The sequence below is a fragment of the Accipiter gentilis genome, chromosome 8 (assembly GCF_929443795.1).
Source record: "Accipiter gentilis chromosome 8, bAccGen1.1, whole genome shotgun sequence".
NCBI lineage: Eukaryota > Metazoa > Chordata > Aves > Accipitriformes > Accipitridae > Astur > Astur gentilis.
Genome location: NC_064887.1, coordinates 13020057 through 13041272, shown reverse-complemented (window position 1 = coordinate 13041272; position 21216 = coordinate 13020057). Strand labels below are relative to the sequence as shown.

Genomic DNA, 21216 nt, shown 5'->3' with positions numbered 1-21216 from the left:
GGATTAAAAAGAAACAAACCTTTCCCTTGTGTATTTTCACATTAATTTTGTAACATTTGTTTCTCATAACATAAAAGTCTTTTTTCCATTACAGAAAGAATTTACTGTCCTGTGGAGTAAGCCGTTGGGCAACCGAAGAAGGCTGAGAGCCACTAATCCTCAAAGAACAACCCTAGTCCTGGCTTCATGCTGTCATATCAGTGGCACTTTTGCAAGTTCATGTAGTAGTGTAGTGCTTTGGACACTTTATTATCTCAGATTCACTCCTATGCTAGAGCTGTTCTGCTCTTCTGGTGTTCACAAGATACTGGTGTGGTCTTCTCTTGCTCTAAAAAACTTGAAAGTCCTCTAGACTCCCTTCAAGTCAGTTCTGTACAGGAGTCTGCTTGATGTGGAGTTAAAACCTTGCAAAAGAGGAGGTGGGGAGCCACTGAGCAGTGCTCGGAGAGTGCTCCTTTCTAGCTCATCCTCGACAAAGCAGCAGTAACTGTGTTCTGGTCCTTTTCTCTTTTTCAAGCTAGTTGAGTATCAGCACAGTTTTTTTTCGGACAGCAGTGTTACCATGGCTTATGGAACGTGAAGAGCTGGGATTTTGAAGTCTTTTGTATAGAATGAAATATTCTTTCTGGTTTACGCTTCACAGACTCCAGGGTTGGGGTGGCTGTTGAGGGAATGGATGCTTTGGATGAGCTGAGAGCCATCGCTCAAGCATCCTATTCAGTGCCAGATATTCTGTGTGCAAGAAGACACAGTAGGCTGATGTGTAGTAGTTAGCTTTTTAAAAAGAATAACTCTAATCCTAATTCCTAGTAATTAGCTAGTCTTAATTCCTAAAACATATGTCTTTATCCCTTTGATTACTCAGTAGCTAATGGTAATTTCTGTGCCTGTCATCCTTGTCTCCACGTTCTGTACAACTCTGTGAAGTTCTTGGAGACTCTGTTCACATTATGCATTTGTTTAAAAGCTCAGTACTCTGAGGGAGGAGGGGAGGTGCTACGTGGCAACCCGTATCAGAAAGGAGGTTCCTACTTTTCCTCCTGATTATTTTAGCACTGTGATGAAGAAGGCAAGCGGATGGGTCTCTGGGGGAGTGGGAGAAGGTGCAAAATGTGATTTCTAGTGAAAATGAGTCTGTTCCAGGGAAATTGTTCATCTTGTTCTAAGCCGGAGCCTTGTTTTGCTTTGTGTCCTCTCTTTTGAAAGAACAGTCAAGGAGAAGTGCAGAGTCATATAATAACTTAAAAAAAGATTCTAGGCAACTTGAAGGTGAATGTGGCATATGTGTGCTTGACTACTGGAGAGACCAGACTGGATTTACAGAAAAGTTTGACAGAGACTATTACTGTTTAATCATGGAGAGCATTGCTGTAGTGTTCTGTGTACAGGAACAACACAAGAGCAGCGAGAAGGTACACTGATATTGCATAAGCTGCATGAAAAGCTTCAGCCACATCTTGTTTTATCAAGTTCGTGCCTGTGTTGGCCTACCAGTCTGGCTGTCTCAGTACCGCTGAATAGAGAAAAGCCTTTAATCTGATAGATAGCTGAACACAATGACGTAGCTGCTGGCCTTTGGTACTCAGCAAGAGCTGCGGGCTGTGTATCGATGTGTACCTCTACCCCTGTGACGCCCATTTGTGATTGTTCCTGCTCCTTTGACAGTATTGGGAATGGGGGTGAGATGTTCAGCTGTGCTTGGATAAAATGGTAGCATGTTAGTTGGATGTATCTGAAAAAAATTTAGGCCTCCTCCCTCCAGCAGTGTAGACAAGATAACAGTCTTTGACTTCAGCACTGGTTTTGCTCATCAGTATAGAAAGCGCTGTAGGAATTACCTTTTTATAGTAAAAAGGTAGCAAGTAAAACACATGCAGGGACCTTATGGGCATCAGAAGTAAAATTCCTGGTCAAATCTTGAATTCCCCAAGGCAAAATATTATGCATACTGTATATCCCAGTTGGATGCAAGCACACAGTTAAACAGGCACCTTCAGTTTTGCAGCTCTGGCTGCTGGTGAACTCATATGAGAAGTTTTGATACACTTGACCTTTTAGGCATTTGGGGCATGAATTTTTCCCCTTGCCACAGGATCCTCAAAGAGGATAAAGCATATAAACAGTGTTGCTAGATTTCATACAGGTGGGAGTAGTGGAGGTGTCATTTCTCCCTGGAAATCTTTGTAACTTGTTCATCAAAATTAGTCATGCTTAGTGCTGTAGGTAAGAGAGATTGTTCAGGATTGGAGTGTCTTAAGAAATGCTTTGGCTTGTGGCGAGAGGTTTGTTTGTTTACTTTGTGCCCAGAACTCACATTTCTGTGTTCAACCTGCTGCCGAGAACCTACTGCCAAAATAACAGATAATCTTTTACAAAACGCTACCAAGAAATGAAATGTTTATCAGCTCCTTTCCTTTTTTCTTTCCAGATTAAAGCTGTGGAAGGTTAGGCAAAGACATGTGTTTATTTTATTAGTCCTGCTCTTGGGTGTTGGTGGTCTTGTGGATGGTGCTGAGTGCTCATCTGCCTTCCATCTCAACGGGATCAGCAACTGGAAAGGTCACCAGCACATCAGGACGCGGATACTTAGTGCATCTCTCTGCTTATACTGGGTCTTAATCACTTAAGCCAAGCACGAAAGGCCAACTCCTCCAGCTCTAGAAATACTCATATGACTCAGTATGGTAAAGCACCTGGCAAATATTTGCCCAGCGGTGCCAAAAGAAAGGTGTATTGGCTTTGTGTGGCAAGGTTTTGGTAGCGGGGGGCGGGGGTTACAGGGGTGGCTTCTGTAAGAAGCTGCTGGAAGCTTCCCCTGTGTCCGACAGGAGCAATACCAGCCGGCTCTAAGATGGACCCGCCGCCGGCCAAGGCCGAGCCCATCAGCGGTAGTGGTAACGCCTCTGGGATAACATTTTTAAGAAGGAAAAAAGTTGCGGGACAGAGATGAGACAGAAACACCAGCTGGAGAGAGGAGTGAGAACATGCAAGACAAACAGCCCTGCAGACCCCCAGGTCAGTGCAGAAGGAGGGGGAGGAGATGCTCCAGGCGCCGGAGCAGAGATTCCCCTGCAGCCCGTGGGGAAGACCATGGTGAGGCAGGCTGTCCACCTGCAGTCCATGGAGGTCCATGGTGGAGCAGATCTCCACCTGCAGCCCATGGAAGACCCCATGCCGGAGCAGGGGGATGCCCGAAGGAGGCTGTGACCCTGTGGGAAGCTCGTGCTGGAGTAGACTCCTGGCAGGACCTGCGGATCTGTGGAGAGAGGAGCCCATGCTGGAGCAGGTTTTCTGGCAGGACTTGTGACCCTGTGGGGGACCCACGCTGGAGCAGTGTGCTCTTGAAGGACTGCACGCCATGGAAAGGACCCATGCTGGAGCAGTTTGTGGAGAACTGCAGCCCATGGGAAGGACCCACGTTGGCGAAGTTCGTGGAGGACTGTCTCCTGTGGGAGGGACCCCATGCTGGAGCAGGGGAAGAGTGTGATGAGTCCTGCCCCTGAGGATGATGAAGCAGCAGAAAATTATGTGTGATGAACTGACCGTAAACCCCATTGCCCATCCCCCTGTGCCACTGGGGTGGGGTGGTAGAGAATCCAGGAGTGAAGTTGTGCCTGTGAAGAAGGGAGGGGTGGAGGGAAGGTGTTCTGAGATTTGGTTTTATTTCTCATTACCCTACTCTGGTTGATTTGTAATAAATTGAGTTAATTTTCCCCAAGCTGAGTCTGTTTTGCCCGTGACAGTAATTGGTTGAGTGATCTCTCCTGTCCTTATCTCGACCCACGAGCCCTTTGTTCTATTTTCTCTCCCCTGTCCAGCTGAGGAGGGGGAGTGATAGAACGGCTTTGGTGGGCACCTGGTGTCCAGCCAGGGTCAACCCACCACAAAAGGACATGTTGTTTCTGCTGCAGTGTTGCATGCTTTCTAGCTTCTTATTGTGTGAGGATGCTGTGTTAGATGGCTTGGAAACTCCAAGCCTGTTAGTTGACGTTCTTGCTGCAGTAGGCAGGAGCAGGGTTTCTTCTCGGCCACATGCCTAGGATTTTTCAAGTGCAGCCCTTTTGAGCACTTGTGAAGCATGTGGGATTCCTCTATACAATCATGGCTTGGTTCTCCATGGTCTAGCTAGGCCTTCATTTGAATCATGCATTTTGTTGTCTTTTGTGTTTTGTAGACATTGAAGTCTGAAGCGATTGCTGAGCTGAGAGCTCCCTTGTGACCCAGAATTGCATTTTGTATAGAGATAAACTGGCACTTGAAATCATAAAAGATGGATTTTTTTTGTAATTGTTCTGTCTTTCTGCCCAGCTCTGTTTTACAGTTTGGAGAATCCATGATACTCTTTAGATATCCACAGAGTTACTGAATAAATTAATGTACAATTTGGAAAACAAACTCACTTTGTAGTTTAGTATCAAAGCAAAAGAGGCCTCAACACTAACTATATCTGCATAGCTAAGACCAGTGTAGCTTAGACATGTGCAAATCAAATACGTCTTCATATTCTTAAATGAGTTTTCTCACTGATTTGCAGAATATCAGCTTGGTTCTTTATTATACAATATACAATTTCTGAAAGCCAGATATTCACCAAAGGTACCATTAGACACTGAGCAAATAATTGTTTCCTGTCACACTGCATTAGTAACTGGGAAGAAAGTGTTTCCTAATTTGTATTTGTGCAGAACTAAATATAGCTCTGGTGAAGCTTAACTTCAGCTTCAGCCATTCAAGTCCCTAAGAAATTCAGCACCATGTTTGTCAGTCACTGGGGAAATGACTTTAGACATTCTTGCATGCTTCTTGCCCTCCCACTTGTGAGTTTTATAATCTTAGGAACTTGAACACGAGGCTAACCAAACTCTCAGAAAATCCTGATAATCCTGGGTTATTGCTGTCTGCAGGGACTATTGCAGAGATTTTTTTTTTCCTATTAGGACTTTTATGATAGCAAGCCCCCACTGCAACTCCCCCATTCCATATTTAACAAGGACAAGGTTAAATTGTCCTGTAGTTATGTTTTCCAGCAATAACTGCTCTGATTTTTCACCTTAGATCTGTTCTTTATTACTTGTTCTACTCTGTAGCTGTTCTGTAGAGCTGACTGCATCATGCACAAGATTTTAAAAAAAACTGTTAAGAAGTATTCAGATTGGATAGTACCAGTGAAATCATGCTGCGTACCTGGTAAGAATATGATGATGTAGAAAGGTATACTGAGTAGATCGTGTCTCCTCCCTGGGAAGCGTACAAGGTGATGTCTATGCCTTGGTATCAAGTCTGTCAGCTGTGGGATAACAACCTTCGTGCTGCATCTGCCCTGAAAAGGCAGCACCGCTTCCTGAGACAATGGAAATGCCAAATGCTGGGTTTTGGAGCTTGAGTCTTTTGGCTGGCATCTTTGAGGAGGATGCTTCTGATTCATCTCTTCCAATGGGGACAGGTGTGAGCCCGGGCTCAAGGAATTAATTCCATTCCTTTTTTTGTTTTTATTTGAATTCACCAAGATAAGCTCATCCTTCCTAGTTGTCTCGGCTTGACAGCAAGCAGGATGGGTGGATCGTACATCCAGGGTTCATTGAGAGACCAAGACAGTACTTGGTGATTCATCTGTGTCACTTCTTCAACCTTAAGTGTGCTACCAACTTGTGCATTTTATCAGTGCTCTGCCCAATTTCATCGATGCTGTGCCCAACTTTATCATGTTACGGGTGATGCATATAATTAGGAGGAGGAGGGAACATGTTCGCTGTTGCTAGTGGGGAGGAGGAATCCAGTGTTGGCTGTCTGCCTGCACCTGTACCTCTTACCTTCAGAGAGATCCTTTGAGGAAGCGATCTAAAGAAATCCAAAGAAAGTTGCTTAGGTTTGTAACAGCTTTCCTCCGGGAAGGCTGAGATTTATTTATACTGTAGGATGTGACAGGCAATTCCTGGTGCCTCGGCTCTGTCTAAAGTGTGAGCGATCGCTGGAAATGTGAGTGATTGCATTAGAAGCTTTCCTCCCTGCAGTGGGGAGAGTGTTTGAGCTTAACTTTCCCCTCATTGAGATCTTTGAAGTTTGGATCTTTAAAACCATTCTCCACTCTAAAGACTTACTAGTGCAGTCATCATCCTTCCCATCTGAGATGGGCTGGACCAGGCTTCCTTCAGAGGCCATTAAAGCTGCTCGTTTCATCCTCCAGAGAGGTCAGCAGAGAAAGACATAAGTAAGTAATTATTCCCTGCCTCTCCTCCCAGTAGCTGAGTGAGCTGTGGAAGCTGAAACATCATTAAATCTCTGAGCAGTGTGGATGGGCTGCAAGCCTCCACAGCCAGGGAGCTTGTGGCATGCAGCAGAGGGGAGGGCTGAGTAACAGGTGGTATTTAGAAACCAATTAATATTTGTGAATAACAATATGCTATTGGTAAGAAAACAAATCAGTCTGCTTGTGAATATTTATGATGATGACTTTCAACACTGCTTGGATCATGCAGTGCTTTTCCAGCTGCTGCATCTCCTCTTGTGTCACAACATTTCACACCGGGGTGAAGACTTCTCCGCTGTGTGGAGCCGTGCTGGGGGGTGGCAACCAGCCGAGCAGCTCAGCAGAGTACTTTTAGAAGAACATTCTCACCAGTTCGGTATTAGTGGGCCACTAGGTCCCAAACATTTAAAGTATTCTTTGCTGGTGGAGTAAGCCATGCAGTTTAGCTTGAGATTTCATCCCATTAAGAGCCAAGCCATGCACAGAGATAATGCTATGTTTGAAGAGAAAGCAGGTGTTAAAGGTTGTTCTCCCTCTTAATGTTGTGTGCGAGTGTTTTACAGTAGATCAAACTTGCCTAATGTAATCTTCATAATGCTTTCATTTAAAATGCTCCCTGTGGTTTGTACTTGTGGAACTGAAAGAGCAGAATCTACTTTGGAGCTTGGTAGGGCGGGGTATTCGATTGAACATATGTTCACACTGTCATTTGGGAAAGATAATAGGTTTTTAACCTCTGTCAGTGTTAGACTGAGGTATTTATGGAGCTCTATTAAAGTTGTGCCTAGACAGCTAACCTTGCGATACAGGTTTCTCACAATTTGCCATTTTCTTGTGATAAGTTGCGGCTTTTCTTGGCCTCTCGCAGTGCCTCTTGCTGTGTCATCCAGCATGGGAGCTTACCAAGAAACAACGAATTCCTTGCTGTTGTCAATGCCAATGTGAAGTGCTCATGGCTACTGGTATTGTTTGTTCCATAAATACTGTCACGTAGATTGAAAAAGCAGGCTTGAAGAGTTTCAGAAAATACTCTTCTGGGCTTGACACACAGAAACTGGCAAAAACTGTGGTGGTAGCGCTCGTGCTTTTGGTTGCAGAGGTGTCCAGGTGCAGCTGTAGGTGCTGAGCTCTTGTTCCAGGGTGCTGCAGCACTGCGCTCGCCGTGCGCGGCGGGGAAGCTCTCGGCAGCCTCTCCACTGCTCCTGCTGGCCTTGAGTTTAACCTGGGGGAGGGCGGGAGCTGTGTGTAATTTAGTGTGCTAAAATCCTATTGGTATGGTCTCTCTTTAGTCACTTTAGGCTTCTAACAACCTGAATTAGCATGAGGGAGGCTGCGGCATGGTTCACGGAGGAGGTTATCTCCAGAGAGCTGCCATTACCACTTTCGTCATTGATGATTAAATTTTTTTGTTAATGTTTAATCCTCAACAGCAAAATGCCTAATGTTTATATGCCCTCTCCCTGTATAAGCAGAACATCTGTTTTATAAAGTTGGCTCTGACATCCAAAAGTGAATCAGTGTAAAATTTTAAATATACATGTCAGATAAATGGATGCAAAGAAATTCAGAGTGTAAGTTATCACTTCAACGTGCACAGGTCCTGTTGTGGCAGAGGTTTCCAGGGGTCTTAAATTACATGTTAAGCAGTGCTTGGTATGATTGAGGGTATTTTCTAACCTCATCTTAAAAGTCTTTGCTCTCTGTCTTAATATTTCCAGTGTAGAAAAGATATTTTTTTTATTTTTTTTTTTGGTGGCCTGTTTCCCCTTCCTTTTCTAGCAAGACTGCCACTGTGATGTAGCTGAGAATAGTTGACTTGAACTGCCCCTACTATGCAAATGCAAAATCTACTTACGGTTTTGGGAAAAAGGAGTTTTTAGTGAAAGACATCCGTCTGTACCATGGATGAGTGCAACTATATGTGTTAGAACTACAGGAAATTCTATAGGGTTTCTAAAGTATAAATGCAAAAGAAATGCATAAAAAGTGATATAACAATTAGCAGCAGAGACTGGTATGTTTAAGGGAGGATATTATTTAAATTGTTGGCTTACAGAAACTTCAAGCATTTTTATGCATTTAATAAAGGGTTGCCATTTAAGTAACTTAAGCATCCTTTTCTGTATACAACGTGTCCTGGGATTTAACAAATCACTTGCTGCTGGATGGATTCCACTCAGATGTGATTGCCTTTCTTGCAACAAAGACTAGCTGCTGAAGACAGCGAAAAAAGCCATGTACCGAAATGGTCATCATGTTAGTTGTGGGGGAAGGGAGAAAACAGGTCTGTATAATCTATCTTCTATTCATTTAGTATGTTAGTCTTGGTCATGGGCATCAAGGGGTATGTATGCATGCCTGAAAGAGGGCTTTCCTCAAATCCCAGGGAGCCTGGCAGGAGGTGCTAGGTTGCTTCTCTAAAATTGTGACCTGAGGGATGGAGACTGACAGTGTGGGACAGCTGAAGGTGGGAGAGGTGCTGGGATAGAAAGTTGGGACCCTGTATGAGAGGGGAAAAAACTTACAACATGTTGCAAACAAGGGAGCTTGCAGGGACAGAAGAAAGAGGGACAATATGGTCAAAGTTAGAAAAAACATACTGAGGAGCATTGTGCATAGATATTGGCAGGATAAGACCTCTGGATTTAAAACAGGAACATGCTCTGAATGACTGCAGCGAGCGCGGCCAGTGTGTGCCAGAAGTAAATATAGTAGAGTAAGCACTGCTACAGAGTTGTTGAAGTCAACGCTGCATAACATAAAATTGCATAATATCTTTGTTTGTGAAGGTTTTTAAAGCACAGTTTTAAATGGATTAGAGTCCTTGGAAAGGTGAGTGTATTCTGGTTCCCTGGTTTCCAATATGTCCCAGTCCGATCTGGCGGCAGACGGCCAGCAGAAGGGGTGAGCTTGCTGTTCCCCTCCTACCAGCTCTGGTGCTTGTCCAGCCGGCTCCTGAGCCGGTTCCACTCCCTGTGCCAGGAGGAAGGGAACTGCCCTCTCTCCCCAGATACAAAAAAACCCAAGGGGATTTTTTGTTGTCCTGGTCAGCTCAGGTTGTGAGGGAGTGAGAGGGGGTCTCCAAGGCCTGCGTGTGTGAGAATAGGGGGAGGTATCTGTAAGTGTGTGGGGCAGTGGGCAGGCGGGCTGTCTCGGCCCTGTGTCCCAGCTTAGAGCTGGACTGATCCAGCGGTGTTCCTTCCCTCTCCCACCAAGGATGCGGTCGGTGCATGATGCAGCAACCGTCAGAGACCCGGATTTCAGGGCACTGTCACGCTCTCTGAAGGAGCGCCGAAACTGTTTACGAAATGAGTACTCTGTAAATGATAAAGACTAAATAACACATTCTATGCATTTGCATAATTTTGAATCACTTCTTCTGAGGACTGTAGTCATTTGGCTCACGTTAAAGAACGCTTAACGGTGTAATTGAGCTCAAGCCGTTGGTTGCTGAGCCGAGTTGGCTCTGAAGGTAGGAGGTGTGATTTTGGGGAGACCATGCATGTTCCCTGTAATGTCCCTGGCACCATGGAGCAGTGCCCTGAGGGCCTGAAGCACTGCGGGTGGGACAGGCTGGAGGCACGGTCAGGGCTGTGGAGGGTCAAGGTATCTTTCAGAAAGAGCTGGAGACCCGGAGCAATGGAAGTGGGATGTATCTCCATTGTGATAGCGTGCAGGGTCATGACCTTAGGAGGAAGAAATTTTTGCTCTGAGCGGGGTAGGGTGGAGGGGGTTGCAAGCTGGAAATGCTGGAGAAACACGTCTTTACTTTGTGCAGTCACAAGGTGACGGTGAGCCGCAAGGATGGCACTGGGCAGAAGCTGGTGAAGTGGGGTAACAGAGGAGGTAGGTATTCTCAAGAACAGGGAGTCATCTGAGAGCAAACTCCAGGAACTTGCTTGGTTTGGGCAGTAAAATGAACCTTGACAGGGAGGTGGTGTAATTCATTTTTACCGTCAGGGAAATAAACTTCAGGGATAAGGAAAAGCTGCTTAAGCTGCCGGATCAACGTTGGCATGAAAACAAATGGATAAAAGCTGTTCAGGAATAAATGTTACACTGAAAATTAGACCTTTTTTTAACTATTGGAGGAACTCGGTTCTGCAGTAGGTATCGGATATGGAGACCAAGGAAGAGCATTGTCAGTACATTGGGGTCTGTTGCTGCGATTGGGGTTCTTGGACGTGATACTTGTAATGGAGGGCCTGAGTTAGTGATCTGTAAAGGAAAACACCTTTCCCATCTGCATCTGTATGTGGTGGTGGATTATCACAACCGCGTCGTGTCCAGGTGGGAAAGGAGAAACTGTCCCTTGCTGTCATGGTTTTAAAAGTGTTTGGATGGGAATATGTGCTGAATCAAACTGCTTTTGCCCCAGGATGGAGAATTTGTGTTGTTAAATGAAGTTTTAACTTTTGCTTTACATTTAATCTATGAATGTCTTTGCTGTTATGGTCACTTATGACACTTATTTTTATGTTTGTTCTTTCTTTCGTAGGTATTTTTATGGCCTCTGTCACAGTGGTGTCTCAGTGTCTCCCAGGCATTTATGGATTTATTCTGAGAATGTTCCTGTGAGGTAGGGAAACATTGTCACCTTCATTTTACAGACTGGGAACTGAGGCATGGGGGGGGATAAAAGTTGCAGGAGGAGTCTGTAGCATAGCCAGCGGTCAAATGCTGATTGCCAGCAACTTCTCTATTGTCCTAATCCCAAACCCAGCTACCTGTCTTTGGGTTTTTCCTTGCTTTGTTTCTTTCCTTCTTTTTTTTTTTTTTTCTTCTTTCTTCTACCTGGTCTGAGTTTTAGTAGAAACAATCTGCAAGGGGCTGGGAGGACCTGTGGAAAATATGATTAGGGTTACTCCTGTCCTTTTTTTAACATTGTTGCTTATGAGCTGAAATGCCTTTCTAAAAATATCAGCAGATCTGTTTATGTTAAATGATTAACATGTTTAGACTTTCAACAGATAAGCTGTCATGCTTTTTTGAGTCAGTAACTCCTTTATCCTACCTGTCTAGGCTTGTGGCTGTTGAATTGTTACCCTGCCTAAGCTAATGCTATCCCAATCACCTAAAGCAATGCCAAGAATTTCATCATCCATGCAAAGATCTGATTCATGTCAAGACAGGTGTAAAGTTTCTCAAGCACACTTATGTATAATTAGTTTAACTTTATTTTTCAAAGGTCTTTCCAAGCCAGCTAAAATTGTCAGCTTTGAGCTCCCAGATTCTCCCAGAAATTGGATTTCAGTGCCTGATTAGTAATGCTGAGCCCTTTGAGAAGTATCGCAAAGTTCCCGATACATGTGCGCGCACTGAATTGCAATTTACATCATAAAATCCAGTATCATGAATAACAGCTTGAAAAATGTCTTTTTTTTCCCCTTCAAGTAAGGAATTTTTAAGATAGGTCTCCCTTGAGCCCTTCTTTCCCTTCAAGTTGGTATTTAAAGTGTGACTTTTACTACTTAAGGAATTTTCTTAGAGCTATGGCAACATTATAAATTACAAAGACACCAGCAGGCTCTGACAATTAAGTATTTTTATTGTATATTAAAATAAGTAACATTATTAAAATGATAACATTGCAAAGAAATATTTAATGCCATCTTTCTAATTTTGCAATCTGTAAAATACACACGTTGGATTACATTTATGCTCTTTATTAATGTATATTACGCGTCTTTGTGTCCCCAAGAATGAAGCCCTAATGACTCACGAACTGTCTCAAAGTGTACTAAATAAGATTAAAGAGCTGGCCAGTGACCTTAACAGTCAATTAGGCTATGCATTACTCAGCCCAGTATTTGTGGAGTGTAGAAGGGAAGCGAAAACTCATTAGCTAAGATGCTGATGCTTGAAACAAACAAGATTTCTCTAAAACCAGGAACTGGTCTTGTTGCTTAAGTGGAGATCGAAGCGCTTGCAGTAGGTACGTCTTTGCGTATGTGTGTTTGAAAGTACTGCTGGTGTGGTTCTGGGGAGTTGTCCTGGTTTCAGCTGGGATAGTTAAGTATCTTCCTAGTAGCTGGTACAGTGCTATGTTTTGAGTTCAGTATGAGAAAAATGTTGATAACACTGATGTTTTCGGTTGTTGCTAAGTAATGTTTAGACTAAAGTCAAGGATTTTTCAGCTTCTGATGCCTAGCCAGCGAGAAAGCTGGAGGGACACAAGAAGTTGGGGTGGGACAGAGCCAGGGCAGCTGACCCAAACTGGCCAAAGGGGTATTCCATACCATGTGACGTCATGGCCAGTATATAAACGGGGGGGAGTGGGGGCGGGGGGACCGCCGCTTGGGGACTTAACTGGGCATCGGTTGGCGGGTGGTGAGCAATTGCCTTGTGCATCATTTGTACATTCCAATCCTTTTATTATTACTGTTGTCATTTTATTAGTGTTATCATTATTAGTTTCTTCTTTTCTGTTTTATTAAACCGTTCTTATTTCAACCTGCGAGTTTTACATCTTTTCCCTGATTTTTCTCCCCCATCCCACTGTGTGTGGGGGGGGAAGTGAGTGAGTGGTCGGCTGCGTGGTGCTTAGTTGGTGGCTGGGATTAAACCACGACAGGAGTGAAGAAAAGCCTGCTAGGGAGCTTTTGAGCTCAAAGCCTTTTGGAATAGATCCTGCCAGGCGTGGATGGCATCGGGTCAGGCAACAGCAGGTGCTGTAGGAGATGGTGCTCAGGTTTTGGGATGTGCCACCTGAGAGATTATGCAAAGACAGCACAAATGGGAAGGCTGGTTTCAGAAACCTCGTGTTTCACAGAAGCAGCAGGGCAGGGAAGAACGTCTTGGCGTGGCATATTGCATGCTTGGCTTTCCTCAAAGGTGAGCCCAGGGCTGGCAAGATTGCATTCAGATGCATGTGGGAGTGTAAGCAGAAAGGCCGTCACTCTAGGATGACATTTAACTAATCATCTGCATGTAGTTTTATATTGCGTTCAGAAGCATCTTAGAGCAGTCCTAGGCTGGGGCTGGCTGCTCCCCTTGGAAGACGCTACGTGGTGACAAAACTGAACCAGGAGCAGTGACAACAAATGTGATGCGGGAGCTGAGCTGGCAGCTGGTCATGCTGCTCCTCAGCAAAACAGTGGTCCTTGAGGGCTTCTCGGTTTTATACTGCTTCTTTTCTGGTATGTGCAGTTATGTATGCTTTCAGCTGACCCTGAGAAGTTCTATCGTTCTTAATGTAAGCTCAGGTTTTAGGAAATAAAAGATGACAGACTCAGTCCATACAAAATGTGGCTGAAAGTACAGTTTGAGTGGCCTGCAGTAACATCTTTTAAAGTAAATCAGGGTTTTTTTGAACTTAAATTGGGCAGAATCTTTCTGATCTAGGTCATAGTTTATCTGTAGGGTTTTCTTCTAAAATAATTTCCTTAATAATGTCCATCTGATTTGTGGGCAAGGGGCAGGGGAACCTGGGAAAAAAGTATACTTTTGCTGTTCAGATGAATGGGAGAAGAAAGAAAAGGAAGCCTTTTCAATCATGTCAGGCTGAATCTAAAGCATCAAGGAATGACGTTACAGGAAGAACCCCTGAAGATAAACTGTAACCTAGATTAGCAGAATACAGATTAAGTTTTCAGGAGTTTGGAGACTGCAGTGCATCCTGAAGGAGTCTTCTGACATTCATTTAAACTAAAATTGCTGTATGGTTGCTCTTTCAGGGATATAAAAAAATACCTAAAGTTTCCATTTGAATGTTACAGTCCTGAAGTTAATAAATTGATTAAAGTGAAGACTGCTTGAAAAGATTAAAACCCCCAAACTCGGGATTTTGCATTTGACCTGGCTATTGCTAGGGAAGTATTATATGTCTGTGTGATTATGGTTTGGGGGATTTTTATGCATGCAGTGTTACCACTGAAAGCTGGAGACTGGAGTCACAGTTAAAACTGAGACATCTGCACGATTAGTTTTCTTCATTCTGACTTTAAAGTATAGGACAGTTGTTATCAGGCCACACTGTCCTCTTATAATTCTTTAAATATTTTTATTTTTTAACTTATTTCCATTTTGGAAAATGTGTTGTGATACCATGTTCTAATTTAAGGGGTGTTTTCTGTAATGTAGGTTATATGTTTCTACAAAATGTTGGCACAAAACTTATGTGATTCAAAGTGATTTGATTGTGTGTTAATGCCACATTGGCCAGAACATATTAATACTTAATGCAAAACAGTGCGTTACCTGCAATATGGTGAACAGTATTTTCTGCCTGTATTTAAATGACAGTCTCAAAAGGGCATTGGCTGAATTCATTGGTGTAACTCAGCATTCTTTATGTATAGCTATATATGTGGGGGGTTTGGTGTTTTTTTTTTTTTTTGACTTAAGAGTCTTTACAGGTCTTTTTATCTTACAAGTGAGTGGAGTGCTTTACTATATTGGAGCCCAAAGGGCATGACTGCTGGCCTTTTACCTGGTTTCACATGGTGTGTGTTGAAGAATGCCTGTGGAGAGGGAAGGGTGGGATTTAAAGCTCCAAATCTGGACTGGTAAAATTCCCTCCTGCTTTGAAGGTATATGCTTTAGCTGTCTCCAGGGATGTATGTTTTTTTTAAAAGTGTGTTTATGAAAAAGAGCATCAGCAGAAGCTGGAGATGTTACAAGATTTAACCTTATTTGCAAAATTGAACATGAGCTTTAGCCCTCTGGTCTTTTTCATTTCCTTTTCTATTATATAATCACTATATTGGTAGGTGGCTTTTTTTTGTCACTTTACCTATTGTCCTGGTTTTGGCTGGTATAGAGTTAATTGTCTTCCTAGTAGCTGGTATAGTGTTATGTCTTGGATTCAGTATGAGAAGCATGTTGATAACACACTGATGTTTTCCCTTGTTGCTAAGTAATGTTTAGACTAAGTCAAGGATTTTTCAGCTTCTGATGCCCAGCCAGCAAGAAGGCTGGAGGGGCACAAGAAGTTGGGAGGGGACACAGCCGGGGCAGCTGACCCAAACTGGCCAAAGGGGTATTCCATACCATGTGACGTCATGGCCAGTATATAAACTGGGGGGAGTTGGCTGGGGAAGGGGGGGGGGGGCAGATCGCTGCTTGGGAACTAACTGGGCATCGGTTGGTGACTGGTGAGCAATTGCATTGTGCATCATTCGTTTTGTATATTCTGATCCTATTATTATTATTACTACACTGTTGTTATTATCATTATTAGTTTCTTCTTTTCTGTTCTGTTAAACCGTTCTTATCTCAACCCACGAGTTTTACTTCTCCCCTCTCTATTCTCTCCCCCATCCCACTGGGTGGGGGGGAAGTGAGCAGGCAGCTGCGTGGTGCTTAGTTGCTGGCTGGGGTTAAACCATGACACCTGTTTAATTAATTTAGCTATCTGAGGGTTATGCAATAAAAGCAGAATCACCATAACTGGCAACGTAACTTCTGTCATCCCACGGAGTCAGCACTTGCTTGCGCTCTGGTGCAGTGGGTTTGAATAGCTGCCACCCCGTGTGTGTGTTTTCTAAACCCGAGACAAGTGCTGAACTTGTTAAAAATACATTCTACATAAGTTAATGTGCATAAGGAGTTTTGATACTGAGATCTTATTTGAGGATACATTTACCTCTAATTAACTTGGTTTCATTCTATCTACTATCAGCATAGGCTTGGCTGAAACCAGCCAGTATTGGTTAGGTTTTGGGTTCGAAGTAGAGCCCAACGGGATGGCGGATTAAGAACTGTGCAGTTGTGACTGCGCTGGGGTTCCCGGTGCTTGTTCCAGCTCCCAGGGCTGTGCCAGGCACAAGCACCAGCTGTGCCGTTCTTGGGGGCAGAGTGCCACACCAAGCGGATACGTATCCTGTTGTACTCTCAGGCAAAATTCGGGATTTCTGAAGAGGCCTGCAAGAATGAGGTTTGCCGAGCTGTGATTGAACAATTGCGTGATACCAAACTCCTCTGACTAAAATAGAGTCTGAATTTTTCCACTAATAGAATATGGAACAGCAGCAGAGACTATCAGTATTTCACTGGTCTGGCTTTTCTCTGTGTTCATACCTTGTTTCTATTCATCATTAACTCAGGGATGATTTCCAAGGATTCTGCTAATTATAATGCGTCTTTCAGGGGAGTTAGGCAGAAAGACAGGGATTACTGGTGATTGCATTTGTAGTAAGAACAAGTACGAGCATATGTGGATTGGAAATACTGGGTGGGTTTTTTTGGCCCAACAGTGTTGGAAATCAAGCTTTGCTATTATGTCCAGTAAAGCAGGTTTCACTGAAAGCTGATTATAGTATCTTGTAAGAGAAGGTTTTCACTGCTATCAATCTGGAAGAAAATATTTGCAGATCCATATTCAAGAGTAAACTGCTGTATTTTGTGTAACTGGAAGAATGTATGGATTTGTTGCGTTTTCATCACAGCTAGCAAAAAGAAAAAAAAATGCTAGCAAAATAATTTTTTTCCCCTTCTTTTTGACTCGTACTAGGGTTTTAGTCTTGCAAAAGGATTTTCTAGGTAGAAACATGAGGTAAAATGGATTCTGGATTTAAACACTGGGGGGGGGGAGGGAACCACCACCCAGCAGTTTTTGAGTGTTCATCATTTCCTGAAAATTGGACCTTTTAAAGTATTTCAGGTTGGGTACACTAGAAATTGAGGCATTCAAATCGCTAACCGCTTTTGAGAATGACAGCCAGAATCTCCATTAACGTTGCATCTTCTGCCTAGGGGATCACAGAGCAGAGACTGATGCGTCTTTGAGGATGGAAATGGAGCAGTTTAAGAAGTTACGGTGCTTCAGATGAGATGTGGTAACAGCACACAACTGTGTCTAGTTCATTTTGCTGAAAAACAAAATAGAAATCACAGAGGATGATCTAAGACTGTTTTGCTTTGCATAGAAGCAGACTAGCTATGCTCCTGTAATAAGTTGCCATGTCTCAGCTGTGAGGATGGTAATTTCCAGTTGATGAAAGGTAAATTATAGCTAGAACAGGTGGGTGCATTAAAATCGTAATGTGCTTCAAGATACCTGTCTGTGTTCACAGAGGAGTGGGACTTGCTGTGCTGGTTTGGATCAGCGGTCAGTCTAATTCGGTACCCTACCCCTGGCAATGATCAGTGCCAGATAACTGAGGCAATGTACAGGAAATCATGGATTTGATTATCAAATGTTTTATCTGCTGGGGAAGTGTTGGCTTTTTTTAATGTATCAAACCAAAACAGGCAGGTTTAGTCACTGAAAGAGTGCCTTCTGAAGTGCAGTTAAATTTCTCTTTAAATCTTTCTTTGCAGACAAGGAGTTTATTGACATTTCTTAATGTTTTCCCTTCAGATATCTCAGCTGAGGGTTGGTCTAAGCCATATACAGTCTTTAATCTGGCTTGGCTGTTTTGTTTTTTTGTTGTTGTGCGTGTGGTTTTTTTTTTCCTTTGTTTTGTTTTGTTTTTTTAAAAAACGTTCTTCTGCGTCTCCAAAAAGCCAGAGTCATGGTGGATGAATAGCTGGGGGTTTTCTTTGCTAACATTATAGCTGAAAGATAAAATACTAAACGGGTTTCATGTAGTTATTGTATTGCTTGAGTGTGTCTTCACGTTAATTAAAATTAATTTAAACAAGGTGATAGAAGTAAAGTGCAGAGTAGGAAAAGGATAGATCAGAAAAAACAGATAAGAGAGGTGTATTCAAATAGTCAGAGCCTGATGAAATTTGCCCTAGGGTACATCAGCAACTAGCCAAGCAACCTTTGAACCATTTACAATTACTTTTTAGAAATTGTGAAGAGCAAGAGAGGTCCTTGAGAACTGAAAAGGGCAAATGCAGTACCTGCCTTTGAGAAAGGGAGATCCAGGGAATTAGAGACTAGTTAGTCTAACTGCAATGCTTAGAGAATTGGAACAAAATTTTTAATCGGTTTCTAGGAATCGGGAGGATAAGATGATGAGGACTGGTAGGAGCAGTACCTGTGATGTTACCTTGACCTTCAGTAACTTTTGACATAACCTCTTGTGGCATTTCTGTGGAATAGGGAAATATATGTATTTAATTGTACAGTAAACAAATAACTGTTTAAAAACCATGTTTGAAGAGTAGTTAGCTATAACTTGCTGTGAAAATCAGGGGGAAAAAGGGGGATGGCATGAGGAATCGTGTGAATACACCCCTGTTTGTCTTGGGCTGAGCTTTATTTGCTGTTCTCTTTACTGGTGTGGACAAGGGAATACTTACTAAATCTGCAAGTAAGCCCAAACTGAGAGGGGCTCAAGCAGTGTGAGGCATAGTTCAGAATTAAATGGCTACAGTAGATTGAAAAAATGTTTGGAAATCTGCAGTGTATAACTTAATGAACCGCAATGAGGAAATCCAAAATGGTGAGGGCATGGCTAGGCTGCACCGGCATGGAAGAATGCTTTGGGACATGCTGCTGGATCACCACCTATGCGCAAACTAACACTTTGTCCTGGTTTTGGCTGGTATAGAGTTAATTGTCTTCCTAGTAGCTGGTATAGTGTTATGTCTTGGATTCAGTATGAGAAGCATGTTGATAACACACTGATGTTTTCCCTTGTTGCTAAGTAATGTTTAGACTAAGTCAAGGATTTTTCAGCTTCTGATGCCCAGCCAGCAAGAAGGCTGGAGGGGCACTAGAAGTTGGGAGGGGACACAGCCGGGGCAGCTGACCCAAACTGGCCAAAGGGGTATTCCATACCATGTGACGTCATGGCCAGTATATAAACTGGGGGGAGTTGGCTGGGGAAGGGGGGGGGGGCAGATCGCTGCTTGGGAACTAACTGGGCATCGGTTGGTGACTGGTGAGCAATTGCACAGTGTATCAATTGTTTTGTATATTCCAATCCTTTTATTATTATTTTCATTTTACTATTATTGTTGTTATCATTATTATTTTCTTCTCTTCTGTCCTGTTAAACTCAGATGTGGCTGTGGTCTGGAGGACAGATGAGAAGTGGAGGTTGTTGGAGCTGGGTCCGATCAGCCTGTGGGTGAGGAGACAGAGTGATCGGTTGCTGTCTCGACCAAGGGATGGACAAGAGGTCCTCCCAGTTTATGGCAAAGCTGTAACTTGGATCCCACCGGCGATCACAAGTGTGAGAAAGGCATTGACAAGTCAAGAAAGGTGCCAAAACCTGGAGTGAGTCAGGCAGAGGACTGTGTGGCTGGCCAGGGACTGGAGCAGGAGATGTGTGAGCGGTGGCCAAGGGAGCATTGCTTCCCATGCCTGGGGGTGGGAGGATCTGACCACGGTCACCCACCCCAAGCGGGTGGCTGGGGTGATGGCAGTGTTCAACTCTTCTGGGGGGAGCACGGGGAAGGGAAAAGAGGCAGAGTTCACAGGATGCAGCAAGGGAAGTTCAAAAGTTCAGCTTGAGAGTGGAAGATCACTGACACAAGGGTCCAAAGAGCTTGTGGCACTTCCATCTTTGGAGGTGCTTGAAAATCTGCTGGGCAGGACTCTGGACATCATGGTCTGACTTCAGAGTTAGCCCTGCTTTGAGCAGGGGTTTTGACTAGGGACTTGCAGAGGTTCCTTCCCACCTGCTTTATTCTGAGGTTCAATAAACTATTGTCCTTTTCTTTAGAGGATGAAATTTTTGACTGATAGGTGTCTCAGGTCAGTGGCAGTGCTCCTCTAGGTTATGTTAATCAACAGTTCAGAAGGGCCAGGTATTACGGAGATTGCTTCCCTTTGAGTAGTGTCTCTTAACATAAAAATGTTTGTTTTCTCAATCAGGCTTCAAGAGGAAACACTGTAATCAGATGTTCACATTTCTTCAATGCTTCAGCATTTTCTTTTGTTAGAAGCACCAGTGCGTTTTCTAGGATACAGGTGTTTAAATTAATAGCCTTTAAGAAACCTTTGCATCAAGCACATGGATTGGATTGGGTGCTCAAAGGAGATTGTTGCCTTGTAATATAATAAACATGTACCTAATTGGAGAAGCTGATTATTTCCCATCACAATAAATGGAAAACATGTGATCAGTGACTTCAGTGTCTATTTCTTCTTAATGTTTTGCAAAAGTAATAGCTATGAGCTTGTAATAGTGATATGCAATCTCTAACATGCAGTGGTTAAATATTAATATACATTGGCTGTGTTTAAAGATCAAGAATGGCTCTTAGGTAATGAAATGTTAACTCTCTCTTAAGCTCCATCAAGTTTTGTAAGGTGACTTCTAGAAGGGGGGGAATGTGTTGCCATTTGGAGAGGTGTTCTGTTGCATGAACCTTAGCAACAATTCAATGCAATTGTTTTTCTGGCTTAGAATATTGAGAAATCAACACTAAGGTTTCTGTTGAGGTCTGATTTAATCACTTAAAAACATAGCCAGGCTGCTTGACAGGTGACCACATAAAGCGTTCCCAAAGACTAATGGTCTGTCTTGCTCATCTGTCCCTATTTCCTTAATCATGCTGATGGGGCTTTTTGTTTTGGTTTTGAACTTGTACCATTAAGCTGACAAGGCCACCTTGTTCAGAGGAGCGGTGATAGAGGGGTTATTTCCCATGATAGCTGTGACAGTCTGTAGGGTCACGTAGTTATGGAGCTGCCCCATGCTCCCTGTTGGGACAGTCTCTCCTGGCACTTGCGCAGTGGCATGGAGACTTTAGCCATCTGTGTAATCTCGGTTAATTGTGTTAGATATTTGTTCTCCTCATTTAATGTTTGTTAAAGTCTTGTAAATGAAGTTGCTATAGTATGAAATTTTATGGTGTCCCAAGTTTGAAATCATCCCACTTATCTTGTTGACTTTCTTCCAAGCTGTTTCTTATGGTGGTTCTGCTTTGCCGGCCAGCATGCTAGAGTGGTGAGTGGGGGCTTTCTCCCAATTTTTACTTGATAGTTATTAACTCCAGATGGCAAATACCATTTTACACTGTTGTAAAAGGTATTTCGTTCAAATGAAGTTCTGTTTTACATGCAATGGGGTTGACTTTTTTGGAAGTTTCAATTTATCTGTTCATCTCGGGAGCACGAATTA

The 21216-nt window shown here is 43.3% G+C and overlaps 1 protein-coding gene across 14 annotated transcripts in view; it reads left to right on the top strand.

Moving 5' to 3' along the window:
- Positions 1-21216, top strand: part of PTPRF (protein tyrosine phosphatase receptor type F) — a 393280-nt gene that overhangs the window by 83058 nt on the left and 289006 nt on the right. For 13 of the 14 annotated variants that reach the window (XM_049807801.1, XM_049807797.1, XM_049807800.1 and 10 more), the window contains exon 2: positions 10746-10826. The exons of the other annotated variant lie outside the window; for it this stretch is intronic. The gene's annotated coding sequence lies outside the window, so the exon portion shown is untranslated. The remainder of the gene's footprint in view (positions 1-10745; positions 10827-21216) is intronic. 14 annotated transcript variants of the gene reach the window in all.